Source organism: Macaca thibetana, chromosome 6 (assembly GCF_024542745.1).
Source record: "Macaca thibetana thibetana isolate TM-01 chromosome 6, ASM2454274v1, whole genome shotgun sequence".
Lineage (NCBI taxonomy): Eukaryota > Metazoa > Chordata > Mammalia > Primates > Cercopithecidae > Macaca > Macaca thibetana.
The window spans coordinates 24582142-24597183 of NC_065583.1; positions in this window are offsets into that span (position 1 = coordinate 24582142).

A 15042-nucleotide genomic window follows, 5' to 3' on the forward strand; every position below is an offset into this window, starting at 1 on the left:
CTGGGATTACAGGCTTGAGCCACCGCGCCCGGCAAGGGGCCACTGATTTTCAAAGAGATCTGTGATCCATTTTTTTTTGTTGTTGTTTTTGAGACAGAGTCTCGCTGTGTTGCCCAGGCTGGAGTGCAGTGGCACAATCTTGGCTCACTGCGACCTCTGCCTCCTGGGTTCAAGTGATTCTGCTGCCTCAGCCTCCCCAGTAGCTGGGATTACAGGCATGCACTAACACACCCAACTAATTTTTTGTATTTTTAGTAGAGACAGGGTTTCACCATGTTGGACAGGCTGGTCTTGAACTTCTGACCTCGTGATCCATCCGCCTCAGCCTCCCAAAGCACTGGGATTACAGGCGTGAGCCACTGCATCCGGCCAGGTCTACCTTGATCTTGAAGATTCCCTCAGAATATTGAGGTTTAGGCTTCTTTGAGCACTACCTGTCCAACTGTCAGTGCCAGTGCACAGCCCTTCTTTTGCCTCCCTTATGAAGACTGCCCTGCAGGGCTGAGATGTGGCAGGAGCTCCCGGGGAAAAAGGAAGTGCATTCAATTAGTGTGTATTGCCAAGTTTTACTTGTTGTGCTCTTGAAAGAAAATCTCTCTGACCAACTTCTGTATTTGTGGACCAAACTGAAGCTATATTTTTTGCAGAAGAAGAAGCAGTGACTGGGACACAAATTCTGTTGTCTGGTGGAAAGAAGGCAAAGGCCTTCAGCAATCTATACTGCCAGCGCCGGATTCTTTGATAGAGAGTGGTCCTTAAACTTAAATTTCAAGGTGGTAAAGACTTGGTCTGTCTTGCTTATTGTTGCCCCCAGTGCCTGGCACAATTGTGACACACAATTGGAACTTACTAAAAATTTTTTTACTGTTTTTTGTTTGTTTGTTTGTTTTTTGAGATAGAATCTCACTCCGTTGCCCAGGCTGGAGTGCAGTGGCATGATCTTCACTCACTGCAGCCTTGACCTCCTGGGTACAATTCGTCCTTCGGCCTCAGCCTCCCCAGTAGCTGGGACTATAGCCATGCACCACCACGCCAGGCTAATTTGCACGGTTTTGGAAGAGACAAGGTTTCACCATGTTGGCTAGTCTGGTCTCAAATTCCTGGGCTCAAGCGATCCCCCCTGCCTCAACTTCCCAAAGTACTGAGATTTTAGGTGTGAGCCACGATGCCCGGCCTAAATATTTCTGGAGCAAAAAAATTAATCAGAAAGGTAACTTTCTGGAAGACTTCCATTAGAGTGCTCAGACAGAGTGTGACTCTGCAAGTTCACTTCTTAGAGAACTCACAAATACCCGGAAGCTTCCATATTCACTCTTTGTTTTGAGACAGAGTCTCACTCTGTTGCCCAGGCTGGAGTGCAGTGGCACAAGCTCGGCTCACTGCAACCTGCGCCTCCTGGGTTCAAGAAATTCTCCTGCCTCAGCCTCCTGAGTAGCTGGGACTACAGGCGTGCGCCACCACACCCAGCTAATTTTTGTATTTTTATTAGAGATGGGGCTTCACTATGTTGGCCAGGCTGGTCCCAAATTCCTGAATGCGTGATCCTCCCGCCTCGACCTCCCAAAGTGCTGGGATTACAGTTGTGACCCACTGCTCTCAGACCCACATTAACTCTCATCCAGGCCAAAGTGGCCTTTGTTTTTCAACATTGTTCAGCTCAGGCCTTTGTTGGGGTCTTACTCTTTTGTCTAGTTCCCTTTTTCTGCTGAGCCATCCTCAGCACATAGGAATGAATTAACAATGTGGGCCTATCACCGCCTAAAAACTGCTCCTCCCCAGGTGATGACTAAGCTGTGATTGTGTTGCATGCAGAAGATGTTGGCCAGCAAGGCTGTAGCCAGACTGCTTGTTTCTGGAAGTCTTCCTGACAGTCTTGTGTGAGTTAGAGTGTTGGGCTGCATCTAGATAGTTTTGGGAGGGACTGGCATTCTGTAGGGAGATCCGTAAGGGAGATCATTTTACAAAATTAATTATAGGGAGCAGCTCATACAGGCTAAAAAATTAATCTTAAGTGTCTTTTTAATTTTTTTGACATAGAGTCTTGCTCTGTCACCCAGGCTGGAGTGCAATGGTATAATCTCGGCTCACTGCAACCTCCACTTCCTGAGTTCAAGCGATTCTCCTACCTAAGCCTCCTGGATAGCTGGGATTACAGGTGCATATCACCACACTCAGTTAATTTTTTTGTATTTTTAGTAGAGATGGGGTTTACCCTGTTGGCCAGGCTGGTCTCGAAGTCATGACCTCAGGTGATCCACTCGCCTCTGCCTCCCAAAGTGCTGGGATTACAGGCATGAGTTATCGTGCCCAGCCCATAAGTGTCTTAATGTCGTGAAATTCTAGTGAGAAGAAACTTCAGGACACATTTGAAGCAGATCGATGGTCCCCCTCAAAAGACATTCTTATCCTACCAAAATCTTTCAATAAGGGTATGTGTACAAGGCTGATCATTGCAATGGTGTTTGCGGAGATTTTTACAATCAATAAGGGAATCATTGATTGTAGTGTTATGTCAATACATTGGTGCAAGTAAAAAGAATTAGGTTGTTTTATCATTATGCTTTTTTGCTAACTCAACAAGTACTTATTAAGTGCTTACTATGTGCAAAGCACTATGTACTTTTTTTTTTCCTGTCAGATCAACTAGGAGTTCCATGGAGCCAGGAATGTGTCTGTTCGGTCCCCTTCTGTTTTGTTTTGTTTTTGTTTTTTTAATTTTTTTTTTTTTGAGACAGAGTCTCACTCTGTTGCTCAGGCTGGAGTGCAGTGGTGCAATCTTGGCTCACTGCAGCCTTCGCCTCCTGGGTTTAAGCGATTCTCCTGCCCAGATGCTCACTGGAGTAGCTGGAATTACAGGCGTGCACCACCGTGCCTGGCTAATTTTTGTGTTTTTAATAGAGACAGGGTTTCACCACGTTGGTCAGGCTGATCTTGAACTCCTGGCCTCAAGTGACCTGCTCACCTTGGTCTCTCAAAATGCTAGGATTCCAGCCGTGAGCCACCACGCCCAGCGCATTCAGTGAATATTTATTGGCACCTACTTTATGCCAAACACTATTCTGGTCTCCAGAAATATAGCAGTGAATGAAGCAGTCAAAATCCTTGCTGTCATGGAACTTACTTATCAGAGAATGCTATGTAGTTAAGTTCAAAGGAAAAAAAAAAAGGGTTCCATAATGGTATATATAACTGTTGAATTTGATTTTGCCTTAAAAATATGGAAGAATATACCCAAATGAATATGGTTACCAATGGAGACAAATAGTGAAGACTCACTTTTCCCTTTTTCATGTTTCTGCTATAGTTTGAATTATTTTCTCCATTTTCTTTTGTAATAAAAAAAAATTTTAAGCACTATAGCAATGTTTTTCTGTCCACCCTCCTCATCAAAGAAATAGATGAAGACAAGGTCAAGGTCAAGATCAAGGTCATCAGTAGAGTGTGGCAGCAAACCAGGACCGGAACCCTGGTTTTCAAGGTGGAATCTCCCTTTACATCAACTATTTGGAATGCGAAAGATGGACACAGAAAAACAAAAAAGGGAGGGGAATTACTACAAAGGGCCCAGGAGATGGCAAATGATAACTTAGAGAATTAAAAACAGCCAGGCGAGGTGGCTCACGCCTGTAACCTCAGCGCTTTGGGAGGTCGAGGTGTGTGGATCACCTGAGGCCAGGAGTTCGAGACCAGCCTGGCCAACATGATGAAACCCCATCTCTATTAAAGATACAACAATTAGCCAGGCATGGTGGCAGGCACCTGTAATTCCAGCTACTTGGGAGGCTGAGGCAGGAGAATTGCTTGAACCTGGGAGGCGGAGGCTGCAGTGAGCCAAGATCATGCCATTGCACTCTAGCCTGGGGACAAGAGCAAAACTGTCTCAAAAAAAAAAAAAAAAAGAATTAGAAACAGTGCAATATAGACCAGCATTGGGGGGCCATGTATACGCTGCCTCAGGCCACACCCGGTGTTCTGCACAGCAGTTCCCAAGCATGTGAGACAGATACAGTCTAAGGGAAGAGGCCCATGTGCCTGTCTTTTGCTGTATAAGCAAGGCTCTTCTAGCAATACTAGATCCCACTGAGGAACTCCCACCCTGGCATCTGAGCTCCTGATAGGCTGCTGGAGCTCCTGATTTGACAAAGGAGCTTGCCTTCTTTGAATGACCTAGAGCACAGGGAGGAACTTGTCCATTAATTTGGAACTGTGTTCTTCATAAAGACTGCGGCAAGCAAGTGCTGTGAAATAACATCTTAGTCCCTTCGTGTGTGTGTGTGTGTTTTTTTAATATATCTTGAGAATAAAACTTCATATAACATTAAAATAAAAAAACAATGCGTTAAAATTGGATGTGTGGTTTGCTCTTAGAAATGCCTTAGGATTTTTCTTCCAGAGCTGCCCACAGAAAGCCCACAGGCTCTGAAAAGGGGGAGAGTCCCTGATCTTTTTAGACTGAAAAAAGTAAAGCCGACTGTGTTTTATCTGCCCATCGCTTCTAGATTTAGAATTCCTAAGGCAGAAATTCCAAACAGGTCAATTGCTCAGTGAGCGATTCAGATAACATCAAATCAATTTATATAAATGAAAATTGTTTTCTTTTTTTAATGTTATGAGCGAATGTATATATGGAAATCACTTATTGAATTTTTGTTTTTATTAATTTTATTCATTCTGCAGTCATGCGGATAAATTTTTAAACAGGTACAATTTACATACAATAAAATGCTCTTTTTTTCCTTTTTTCTTTGAGACAGAGTTTCCCTCTGTCTCTGAGGCTAGAGTGCAGTGGCTAATTTCTGTATTTTAGTATAGACAGGGTTTTGCCATGTTGGCCAGGTTGGTCTCGAACTCCTGGCCTCAAGTGATCTGCCCACCTTGGCCTCCCAAAGTGCTGGGATTATAGTCATGAGCCACCACGCCTGGCCAAAATGTTCTCATTTTAAGCAGACAATTTAAATTACGCAAATAGGCCAGGCACAGTGGCTCATGCCTATAATCCCTGCACTTTGGGAGGCCGAGGTGGGAGGATCACCTGAGGTCAGGAGTTCGAGACCAACCTGGCCAACATGATGAAACCCTGTCTCTACTAAAAATACAAAAATTAGCTGGGCGTGGTGGCAGGCGACTGTAATCCCAGCTACTCGGGAGGCTGAGGCAGGAGAACTTCTTGAACTCAGGAGGTGGAGGTTGCAGTGAGCCGAGATCGTACCATTGCACTCCAGCCTGGGGGACAAAAGCGAGACTTCATCTCAAAAGAAATACATACATAAGGCCAGGCGCGGTGGCTCAAGCCTGTAATCCCAGCACTTTGGGAGGCCGAGATGGGCGGATCACGAGGTCAGGAGATCGAGACCATCCTGGCTAACACGGTGAAACCCCGTCTCTACTAAGAAATACAAAAAAATAGCCGGGCGAGGTGGTGGGCGCCTGTAGTCCCAGCTACTCGGGAGGCTGAGGCCGGAGAATGGCGTGAACCCGGGAGGCGGAGCTTGCAGTGAGCTGAGATCCGGCCACTGCACTCCAGCCTGGGCTACATACAGAGCGAGACTCCGTCTCAAAAAAAAAAAAAAAAAAGAAATACATACATAAATAAATAAAATAAATTCCACAAATATACACCTATGTTAATACCACCCCAAGCAAGATATAAAACATTTCCACCATCTCGAAATATATTTGGAAGTTCAAAGGGTCCTCCTGTCTACTTCCAGTGATAATGTATTGATTTAAAAAATTAAACTGAACACAAATTAATTTTGTCTCCTGATTTCTATTGAAAAAGTCTGGATGCTTCTAGAGATAAGTAGAGATGCCCTAGAGCAGTCACTTTTAAGATTTTCTGTCATCATTTTCTGGAACTCAGTTGGAAAGTGGGACAAAGGAGAGAGGCAGCTACCCAGTTGGCTGGGAGGTTCTTAAGCTTTAGGAGGGCTTGGATTTTTTTTTTTTTTTTTTTTTTTTTTTTTTTTGAGACGGAGTCTCGCTCTGTTGCCCAGGCTGGAGTGCAGTGGCGCGATCTCGGCTCACTGCAAGCTCCGCCTCCCGGGTTCACGCCATTCTCCTGCCTCAGCCTCCCGAGTAGCTGGGACTACAGGCGCCCACAACCGCGCCCGGCTAATTTTTTGTATTTTTAGTAGAGACGGGGTTTCACCGTGGTCTCGATCTCCTGACCTTGTGATCCGCCCGCCTCGGCCTCCCAAAGTGCTGGGATTACAGGCGTGAGCCACCGCGCCCGGCGAGGGCTTGGATTTTGCTTGATTTTTAGTGGAAAAGCGGTGCAAGGGAGAGTATCAATCAGAAATGTTAATTTTAGGCTTCTATTAGGTTGGTGCAAAAAGTACTGCACTTTTTGCCATCGAAAGTAATGGCAAAAACCGTAATAACTTTTGCACCAACCTAATAGAGCCTCTGTATCTTTTCCTCAGCCATATAGACTGCATTTGCAAAGGTTATTCCAAGTCACTCACCTACTCATAGTCATGAATCTCTTGTGAATTAACATTCCAATTTCTTCTGCTTAAGGTGTGACTCTTTTTACAAAAAGAGCAGTGAGATTGAAAAAAATAAAAGGCTATTTAAACTATTCACATGTGGTGGTGGTGGTATGAGCTCATCTATTTAAATGTGCATATTATTATTATTACTTAATTTTAATTTTTTTTTTGAGACAGAGTCTTGCTTTATCACCCAGGCTGGAGTGCAGTGGTGGGATTCGGCTCACTGTATCCTCCACCTCCTGGGTTCAAGCATTTCTCCTGCCTCAGCCTCCTGAGTAGCTGGGATTACAGGCACGCGCCACCCCACGCCCAGCTAATTTTTGTATTTTTAGTAGAGACGGGATTTCACCATGCTGGTCAGGGTGGTCTCAAACTCCTGACTTTGTGATCCACCTGCCTAGACCTCCCAAAGTGCTGGGATTACAGGCGTGAGCCACTGCACCTGGCCGTGAAATTAATTTTAAGAATATATTTTATTTAACTCCATTCATCTAAACTATTATCATTACAACATGGAATAAAGATAAAAATAATTAATGAGGGCTGGGCGTGATGGTGCACACCTGTGATCCCAGCACTTTGGGAGCCTGAGATGAGCAGACTGCTTGAATCCAGGAGTTTGAGACCAGCCTGGGCAGCATGGCAAAACCCCATCTCTACAAAAATACAAAAATTAGCCTGGTATGGTGATATGTGCCTCTAGTTTCAGCTACCTGAGCGACTGAGAGGTAGGAGGATTGCTTGAGCCTGGGAGGTCAAGGCTGCAGTGAGCCAAGATCGCGCCATTGCACTCCAACCTTGGTGACACAGGAAGACCCTGTCTCAAAAAAGAAAATGGGGGAGAGAGTTTATGTTCTTTCATTGTAAGTTTTCAGAATTCAGTAAAAATTCAGTGTGCACTTTACGTTTAAAGCACATCTCAGTTCTGACTAGCTGCATTTTAAGTGCTCAGTAGCGACATGTGGCTAGTGGCTACGGTATTAGACAGCGCAGATCTGCACCATTCTCTATTCTCACTCTCTCTCTCTCTCTCTCATTTATTTATTATTATTATTTTTTGAGACGGAGTCTCCCTCTGTTGCCCAGGCTGGAGTGCAATGGTGCGATCTTGGCTCTCTGCAATCTTTGCCTACTAGGTTCAAGTGATTCTCCTGTCTCAGCCTCCCAAGTAGTTGGAATTACAGGCACCTGCCACCACACCTGGATAATTTTTATATTTTTAGCAGGGACAGCGTTTCAACATGTTGGCCAGGCTGGTCTCAAACTCCTGACCTCAAGTGATCCTCCCACCTCGGCTTCCTAAAGTGCTGGTATTACAGGCGTGAGTCACTGCACCTGGCCCTGTTTTTTAAAAATAGAGATAGGGGTCTCACTATGTTGCTTAGGATGGCCTTTAACTCCTGGGCTCAAGCAGTTCTCCCACCTCAGCCTCTTAAAATACTGAGATTGCATAGTAGCTCTTGGGTAGAAGTTAAAAAAACCAAACCAAAACCAGAACCTCCAAAAATAACAAAGTGCTGGATTACAGGCATGAGTCACAGTGAACCACGATGCCCAGTCTCTCTCTCTCTCTCTCTCACACTCACACATACACACAAACAAATATAGGTTGTAACGTACTTTTTTTTTTTTTTTAAGAGACGGGGCCTCACCCTATCACCCAGGCTGGAGTGCAGTGGCGCGATCTCGGCTCACTGCAAGCTCCGCCTCCTGGGTTCACACCATTCTCCTGCCTCAGCCTCCCGAGTAGCTGGGACCACAGGCACCCGCCACTGCACCCAGCTAATTTTTTGTATTTTTAGTAGAGGCGGGGTTTCACTGTGTTCGTCAGGATGGTCTCGATCTCCTGACCTTGTGATCCACCTGCCTTGGCCTCCCGAAGTGCTGGAATTACAGGTGTGAGCCACTGAGCCCGGCCTTTTTTTTTTTTTTTTTTTTTTACTATTTGTAGAAGGTTATTAGTCTATGTCAGAATATTTGGGAGAATACCTTTTACTTAGATAGCTATATAGTATTGAGTAGAATAAACATATATGTTCTATTAAATCATTTCCCTATTGAAAGATATTTATTGTCTTTCTTTGTTTCAAATAAGGCTACAAGGAACATCCTTTATACAAAAACTTACGTGCATTTGTGTATTTTCAAGGTATAGAGTTCTAGATATAGAATTGCTTTGTCAAAGGTTATGATGCTGGTAGAAGCATTATGACTATAAAACAGTAATATATATTTTAAACCAATATGCCAGCAAGTGTATAGCTAAATATATACCATCTGTTTCAAGGTAATCATTTTAGAAAACCACATTTTAATTCCAGCATGTTCCTTCACTAAAAATAATTTGATTTTGCTTTTTGAAATTTGACTTAAAAACCAGTTTAAGCTAAAAAATCTAGGTCTAGTGACTGTCATGAGGCTTGCTCTTTTGTTATTTTTATTTTTTGAGGCAAGATCTTGCTCTATCACTCAGGCTGGAGTGCAGGGGCTTGATCATGGCTTACTGCAACCTCCACCTCCTGGGCTCAGGCAATCCTCCAGCCTCAGCCTCCTAAGTAGCTGAGACTACAGGTACTCACCACCATGCCTGGCTAATTTTTGTATTTTTTGTAAAGACAGGGTTTGCCATGTTGGCCAGGCTTGTCCTGAACTCCTAAACTCAAGTAATCCACTCACCTCGGCTTCCAAAAGTGCTGGGATTACAGGTGTGAGCCACCGGGCCCAACCTGTAATCAGAGTTATTTTTGTCTCTCATTCATCTGTTTCTTTCTTTCTTCCCTTCTCTCTTTCCTTCCTTCCTTCCTTCCTTCCTTCCTTCCTTCCTTCCTTCCTTCCTTCCTTCCTTCCTTCCTTCCTTCCTTCCTTCCATTTGTCCATGGATCCATCCAAGAAATGGCTTCCTAATTGGTAGCCACCTAGTCCACTTTTGCTCTCTTGGTAGTTCATTCTCTTCACACAGTAGCCTAAGTATTTTCTTTTTCGTTTTCATTTTTCTTTTTTTTTTTGACAAAGTCTCACTCTGTCTCCTAGGCTGAAGTGTAGTGGCACCATCTCTGCTCACTGCAAGCTATGCCTCCCAGGTTCAAGCGATTCTCCTGCCTCAGCCTCCTGAATAACTGGGACTACAGGCACACACCTCCATACCCAGCTAATTTTTGTATTTTTAGTAGAGATGGTGTTTCACTATGTTGGCCAGGCTGGTCTTGTACTCCTGACCTCGTGATCTGCCTGCCTAGGCCTTCCAAAGTGTTGGGATTACAGGCGTGAGCCACCATGCCTGTCGTTCTTTTTCTTTCTTAAATCATTAACTGGATTCAATTACTCTTATTTAAAACCTTTCAATAGCTTGCCATTGAACTGAAATTCTGCTGACCTCACCAACCACTCCTTACTCTCTGTTTCAGCCACACTGATGTTTCTGCTTCTAGAACAGCCCAAGTTCTTTCTGATTCCAACCCCTTTTCAACGGCCATTTCCTCTCTTCGGAATACTTCTCTCAGACTGTAAAAAACTTCCCCTTTATCATCTTTTGGTTTCTAGTTTAAATTTCTTTTTATTTTTATTTTTAATTTTACTTACTTATTTTTGAGACGGAGTCTTGCTCTGTCACCCAGGCTGGAATGCAGTGGCGCGATCTCAGCTCACTGCAACCTCCTCCTCCTGGGTTCAAGAGCGATTCTCTCCCTCAGCCTCCCGAGTAGCTGGGACTACAGGTGCACCTCGCCATGCCCGGCTAATTTTTTTTTTTTGTATTTTTAATAGAGATGGGGTTTCCCCGTGTTGCCCAGGCTGGTCTCAAACTCCTTGCCTCAAGTGATCTGCCCGCCTCGGCCTCCCCAAGTGCTGGAATTACAGGTGTGAGCCACTGTGCCCAGCCTAAATTTCATCTAAGAGCATTTCCCCAACCACCAAATCTAAGTAACTATCTTCCCATCTCTAATTCAGTTTATTTCCTACATAGCTTGTTCCAATCTAAAATTCTCTTGCTTAGATTTTTCTGTGTGTGTGATCTATCCACCCCAACCCTCAACTGGAAAGTAAACTCTATCATTCATGTCCTATCCCAGGGGCCTAGTACAATGCTTGGCTCACTGCGAGTGTGGAATAAGTATCTGTAGACTAAATGAATGAATGAACATATGCCTGCTGTATTGCAGACACAAGCTGTGACACAGGCACCACAAAAAGGTTTACGTTTTTCCTTCAAGGAAGTCAGAATATAGCAGGGCAGCCTGATCCCCAAGAATATAGTTATAATAAAAGGCAATAAACCTATAGCAGACCCACACGCTGATTCTGAATGATACAGAAAAGGGCTTTTTGGTGATGTCTTTAAATAAAAATTTCTGGAAATACAAATCCTTAGCTTTACCACTTGCCTAACTTAACTCTGTAAAACTGCAAATGAGTCTCATAGAATAAGGTTGCCTGGCACATAGCAAGTGTTCAGTAAATATAAATGGGTGAATGCATAAAGTGACAGAGGTGACGCAGATTCTAACAGCAGTCCCTGAAATAAATATACATAGTTGACTCTTGAACAATATGGGGGCTAGTGGCACCAATCCCCTGTGCAGTTGAAAATATGCATATAACTTTTTTTTCCCTCTCTCTTTTTGAGATGGTCTCACTCTCTTGCTCAGGCTGGAGTGCGGTGGCATGATCACTGCTTACTGCAGGCTTGACCTCCCTGGGCTCAAGCAATTTTCCCACCTCACCCTCTTTAGTAGCTGAAACTATAGGTGTGTGTCACCATGCCTGGCTAATTTTTGCTTTTTTTGTAGAGATAGGGTTTTGCCATGTTGCCGAGGCTGGTCTTAAACACCTAGGCTCAAGTGATCTTCCTGCCTTGGCCTCCCAAAGTGCTGGGACTACAGGCATGAACCATTGTGCCCAGGCTGCATATAACTTTTGACTCTCCAAAAAATTTGCTAACAGCCTACTGTTGACAGGAAGCCTTACAGATAATGTAAACAGCCTATTAAAACACATTTTTGTATATTATATATATTATATGCTATATTCTTAAAGTAAGCTAGAGAAAAGAAAATATTACTAAGAAATCCTCTGGAAGATGAAATATATTTACTGTTCATCATCAGGATCATCCTCATCATCTTTCCACTGAGTAAACTCAATGTGAAGGAGGAGGAGGAAGGGGAGGAGTCGGTCTTGCTGTCCCAGAGGGAGTAGAGGTGAAAGACGTAGAGATGGAAGGTGAGGCAGGAAAGGCAGGCACACTTGGTATAACTTTTATTGAAAACAGTCTGTGAATAAGTGGACCCTTGCAGTTCGAAGCCATGTTGTTCAAGGGTCAACTATAGTGAGCCAATGTATTTTCTTTGTAGAAGAACATGTGCTTTGTGGTGTAGTGCTTCTATGTTTATTAAAGCATTATTTCATAATCTTCCGTTTTTCTAGATGCTTGGTGATGTCCAAGTCTAGCTTCTGGCAACTTCAGTTGCTATCTTTTCTCTCTGTCTTTCTGGGTTAAAGAAAAGGATGATTGTAGTTAGGCTGTGAAAAATGAAGTAAAATGTGAATGACTGATTGTAGTTAGCACTTTGTGAGGCCAAAAGGAGGATTGCTTGAGCTAGCCCAGGAGTTTCAGAACAGCCTGGGAGTGGGGTCTCTACAAAATATAAAAAAATTGAGTGTGGTGGCTGGTGGCATGTGCCTGTCCTTCCAGCTACTCAGGAGGTTGAGGTGGGAGAATTGGTTGAGCCCAGGAAGTCGAGGCCACAGTGAGCCATGTTTGTGTCACTGCACTCCACCCTGGGTGACAGACAAATACCCTGTCTCAGAAAAAAAAAAAAGAACTCTACTTTTACAAGAATGTACAGTTTTGGGATTGGGTTTTGCTTTTTGTTGTTGTTGTTAAAACACTTTGCATGCATTATAGTATATAAACAGTACATAGTTTATTGTATATAAACAGTATATAAACAGTAAACAGTTTATAGTATATAAACAGTACATAGTATATAAACAAGAATGTAAAATACTGAAATGGTACATAAATGGCTGGGCACGGTGGCTCACACCTGTAATCCCAGCACTTTGAGAAGCCAAGGTGGGCGGATCACCTGAGGTCGGGAGTTTGAGACCAGCCTGATCACATGGAGAAACCCCGTCTCTACTAAAAATACAAAATTAGCCGGGTTGCGGCAGAGGTTTCGGTGAGGTGAGATCGTGCTATGGCACTCCAGCCTAGGCAACAAGAGTGAAACTCCATCTCAAAACAAACAAACAAATAAATATATAGCCTCAAACTGAAAGTTCCTCTTTTCTCAGCCTGCTTCTCTACCAGATAGGATATGCTGACCTGACTAGTTTCGTAGATTCTTTCCCGTAACTTTTCCACATAGGTACATATGCATATATACATGCATACGCTGTCATTTCATTGTAGTGTTTTTGCAAAAATGGATTCCTATAAAATAGGTGGTGGTGGTGGTGGTGGTTGTGTGTGCGTGTGTGTTTTAAATTGTGTTTTCCTCTCACCTCAGCCTCTCAAGTATCTGGGACTACAGGCACACGCCACCACACTCAGCTAATTTTTGTTTATTTTTCGTAGATGCAAAGTCTCACTGCATTGCCCTGGTTGGTCTCAAACTCCTGGACTCAGTGATCTTCCCACCTCAGCCTCCTAAAGTGCTGAGATAACAGGCAGGAGCCACCGTGTTGTTGTTTTTGATCTAATATTTCCTTTTTTTGTTTGTTTTTGTATTTTTTTGAGACAGGGTCTCCCTCTGTCACCCAGGCTGGAGTGCAGTGGTGCAATCACAGCTCACTGCAGCCTCAACCTGTTGGGCTCAAGCGATCCTCCTGCCTCCGCCTCTCTAGTAGCTGGGACTACAGACACATGCCACCATGCCTGGCCTAATTTAATATTTCCTGGAAATACTTCTTTTCTTTTTCTTTTTAAACAGAGTCTCATTCTGTCACCCAGGCTGTCGTGTAGTGGTGCAATCTTGGCTCATTGCAACCTTGCCTCCTGGGTTCAAACAATTTTTGTGGCTCAGCCTTCAGAGTAACTGGAATTACAGTCATGTGGCACAACTGCCGGCTATTTTTCTTCTTTTTTTTAGTAGTGTCTAAAATACTAAATACTGGCCGGGCCCAGTGGCTCATACCTGTAATCCCAGCACTTTGGAAGGCTGAGGTGGGTGGAACACCTGAGATTAGGAGTTAGAGACCAGCCTGGCCAACATGGTGAAACCCCATCTTTACTAAAAATATTAAAATTAGCCAGTGTGGTGGCAAAAGCCTGTAGTTCCAGCTACTTGGGAGGCTGAGGCAGGAGAATCGCTTGAACCTGGGAGGCAGAGGTTGTAGTGAGCCGAAATTGTGTCACTGCACTCCAGCCTAGGTGACAGAGTTAGACTTCGTCTCAAAAATAAATAAAATAAAATAAAATAAAATAAAATAAAATACTAAATACTAAGTTCATCATGTTGGCCAGGCTGGACTCGAACTCTTGGTTTCAAGTGATCCTCCCACCTTAGCCTCCAAAGTTCTGGGATTACAGATGTGAACCACCGCACCCAGCCATATGTTTTGAAAATATTTCTATGTCTAAGTTCCCAATAAAAAGTTGGCATTTTATTAACATATATCATTATTAAGCAGAATCAACATTTTTAAAAGCCACAATGCCTACCACTAGCACAATGTTTTGATAGAACTCAGCATACATTTTATATAGTCGTTACTTAATGTCATAGGCAGTTCAACACGGTGTCCAGGTCCTGTGGTGGTCTTGGTTTGGGAGTGTACAGAGTTCTTTAAAAAAACTTCTCTAATCCCATCTGGTAAAAGCTGCATGCCACAACCTACGGTGAATTCATTTTCGACAAAGGTGCCAAGAACATGCACCTTGTTCTTGGGGGTGAGAATGCTTAATGGGTTAAAAAAAATAGAAAGAATGAATAAGAAGGCTGGGCATGGTGGCTCACACGCATAATTGAAGAACTTTAGGAGGCCAAGGTGGGACGAGTGCTTGAGCTACTCAGGAGACTGAGGCAGGAGGATCGCTTGAGCTGGGGTAGTCAAGTCTGCAGTGAACCATGAATGTGCCACTGCACTCCAGCTTGGGCAACAGAACAAGACCCTGTCTCAATAAATAAATAAATAAATAAATAAATAAATAAATAAATAAATAAAAAAAAGAAAGAAAAATCAAAATGTTCCATTCTTTGCATGGGGTGCTCAATAAATATTTATTGAAGTACTGTTTGTTGTGTAACAAGAACAGTGGAATAGGAAAAGTTAACCTGGCTTTTACTTCTGCCTCTGCCTCCAGTGGCTTCTATGGGTCCCACACTCTATTCTATTGTTTGGACCTTGGTTTATTCACTATAAATTGAGGAAACTCGGCCTCAGGTAGTTTAAAGTCCTTTCCTGCACCAGCGTTCACAAAGTCTGTATCATTTTTCAATCCTGGAGTCTGACCTAACATCCAGATCTTGGCTGAATCTTTAAAAATAGCCCAGCAGAGTGTGGTGGCTCCCGCCTGTAATCCCAGAACTTTGGGAGGTCAAGG